We start from the raw sequence: 3,259 nt of genomic DNA, 5'->3' as shown, positions 1-3,259 counted from the left end.
TCACCAGCACGTCTTACAGTACATCTGAATGAGAAGGTTTGTGGACAGGACAGCACGCACACAGGTCTAGCTGTTCTACTCTTGAAGCAAACAGTGACTTGTTGCAAAGAAAATTCTATCTATCTGCAAAGCAAAGACTACAGGCGGTTTCCGAGGAAAGCTGTTAAGTGATGTGCAAAACCATTTATTTTAGTGATTCGATTAATTTTGTTCAGTTAACCACTAATTCACTTCAAATACAACTTACATTCTAGTTTAAAATCTACTGTAGAATAATATCTTAACAGTGTAACAACTTTAACCAAACAATATAAAAACCAGAAACAAAATAATTCAAACATAATCAAATGAGCAAAGATTTTTATAGCCTAGGTTTTGAGTGCTTACATCTTTCATGACTAAATAAAATTGATTTCAGTTTTGGATTAGGCTAGCCTATAACCTACATAAATAGAGCGGGATAGGTTTTGTATGACAAGCCTGTAGCATGCTGTTAGTGTATGCTGCAGGTAAACATTCGCACAAACATTAGGAAGTTTTTCTTTACACAAAGAACGATAGACACTTGGAATAAGTTACCAAGTAGTGTGGTAGACAGTAAGACGTTAGGGACTTTCAAAACTCGACTTGATGTTTTCTTGGAGGAAGCAAGTGGATAGGACTGGCGAGCTTTGTTGGGCTGAATGGCCTGTTCTCGTCTAGATTGTTCTAATTCTAATTCTAGTTCTAATTCTAACTAAGTTGTATTGTTCGTATTATAAATGTAGCTCCGTTAAATATTAACAATTTGCAGTAGATGGCACTCTAATGCAGGGGTCGCCAACTCAGGTCCTGGAGGACCACCGCGGCTGCAGGTTTTCATTCTAACCCTTTTCTTAATGAGTGGCCTGTTTTTGCTGCTAATGAGATACAAAATGAGCAAAAACAACTGTTGTCCAAAGTACAATATATTTGAAAATAAAGAATGACAAAGGTCTCAGGAATGTCGATCTGCTCAGGTTCTCCAAAGCATTTGAACAGGGCTTTTAGAAAGAGAAAAATCAACAATTTCAGAAACATCTGCTAATGCGTCACGAGACCAGCAACAAGCTACGAAATTAAAGAATGGGTTTAATTAAAGACAAGAATCTGCACCTCATTAAGCAGCTGGTTGGAGTGAAATTGGTTAGAGTTTGAGGCCTTCACTTAGTTGGTCTTCTGTTGGCTCCGTCACTTCACATTTAATTTCTGTTTGGGTGCCATTTAAGGAAAGAAATTAAACAATTCAGAGGAACGATGAAATTCAGGGAAACACATATTAAAAAGCAACTCAATTAAAATGAATTCACAAGAAGTTAATTAGCAGCACAAATAGGGCACTCATTTAAGAAAAAGATTTGAATGAAAACCTGCAGCCATGGACCTTGCGAACCCTGCTTGAGTCCTCCCAGTCAGTGAACTGCGATTCAATGTACTATGTTACATGCGTCTGCAGTTTGTTCCTCCGTTCAGGGCACAAACCGATTCTTTCGGTTTGATGATGATAGGAGCCGGACTGTCGCGGAATGCAATATAGAATGTAGCAGGTACTACGCATGCCTCGAAAAGATTGGTTCTTTAATATAATTTCATAAGTAAGTTCGTTCAGAGAACAGGTACAAAAGAACTGGTTATCTCGCTCATTGCACATCACTACTGTTAAGAAAGCTGCAAACAATTTGCAGAAAGGCCATACCTGTCTTCAAACCACTCTTTAACCATCGAAGTCACGCTGACCCGAAGCGGCCTTCGGCATAACGTTAAAGGCCCATTTATACTTTTGCATCCTGCGTGTGCCATTGAGCGGAGTTAAGTTTTATTGCGGACATTTGTATATTTATAGAAAAAAAATGCTGACAGTTTGTGTCGCTCCAGATGATGTCAAATTTCTTTACAGGCTATTATTATATTTGCCCCTTACGGGTTTCGTCTTAATGTATTCAGCGACCTATAAGCCGAATTCGCCAAACGCTGATCACTAACTTGGTTGTTGTAATGTGGTGAACATGTGTCATAATAAATAAATGCACATGCTCACGAATTTCTGAGAAACTTTCTCATCGATTTGCACTGTTTTGTTCGGAATCTACCTGCAACAACACAACGCGCACCATTAGAGGTTGCTGTGGCCTCCGTCGTTGCGATGTACTGTATAGTTTTTTTTATTTATTTACATTTAGTTTTACTACAGTTACAGTAAACTTCCTTCACCCGAACGATTCAAAAACCGAGGTCATTGTTTTTAGTCCCGACTGCAAACAGGCTCCACCCCTTGGCCTCGTTTCTCTTCCCATTCCAGTAACTTCGTCTGTCTCCAATCTTGGAATCAAAATGGATACGTTCCTGAAAATGGATGCTCAAAGTCAACAGCACAGTAAAATCCTGCTTTTTCCATCTAAGGCGAATCGCCAAACTCAAGCCTATTCTTTCTAACCACCTCCTGGAATCAGTAATTCATGCATTCATTACGTCCCGGCTTGACTACTCTAATTCCTGCCTTTTTGGTATCAGTAAAGCCACTCTTTCTAGACTCCAACTGGCTCAAAATGCGGCTGCAAGGCTTCTAACTGGAAGTAGCAGAATCCAACACATTTCACCGATTTTAAAAACCCTACACTGGCTGCCGGTTAGATTCAGAATCGATTTTAAGATTCTCCTCCTAACCTATAAGGCATTAAACGGTCTAGCCCCCGCCTATTTGAGTGTCTTGCTCCATTGTCACAATCCCCCTCGTGTTCTTAGATCCACAGATCAGCTGCTCCTAACCGTTCCCAAGGCACGTTTTAAAGCTCGTGGTGAAAGGGCTTTCTCCGTCTGTGCACCCAGGCTCTGGAATTCCCTGCCCTTAGTGGTTAGGCAAGCCGCTTCAGTCACCACATTTCAAATCTCTTTTAATTCTTAACCTGTTTCATTTTCCACTTGCCTTTTGCTATTTTCTCTATTTTATTTGGTCCCTTGACCTGTTTTTAGTATCTCTGTTTTAATTCTCTCTTAATGTTTATTTTTAATATTTTGCTTTTAGTCCTGCTTGTTGTAACTGTACAGCGCTTTGGTCAGTTGTAATGCTGTGTTTTTAAGCGCTCAACAAATAAATATGGTATGGTATGGTATGGTACACTTTCGGAGAGGTTCACGTCAGGCCACACCGTAAGTTCAAAGCACAATTATAAATCAGCCTTAACGGCTAAGACGATATCAATTTGCTCGTTAACGGTTCTCTCCTCTTGTTATGTAATGTAAT

This window comes from Polypterus senegalus, chromosome 13, assembly GCF_016835505.1.
Source record: "Polypterus senegalus isolate Bchr_013 chromosome 13, ASM1683550v1, whole genome shotgun sequence".
Classification (NCBI taxonomy): Eukaryota; Metazoa; Chordata; class Cladistia; order Polypteriformes; family Polypteridae; genus Polypterus; species Polypterus senegalus.
This window is presented reverse-complemented; position numbering follows the sequence as displayed.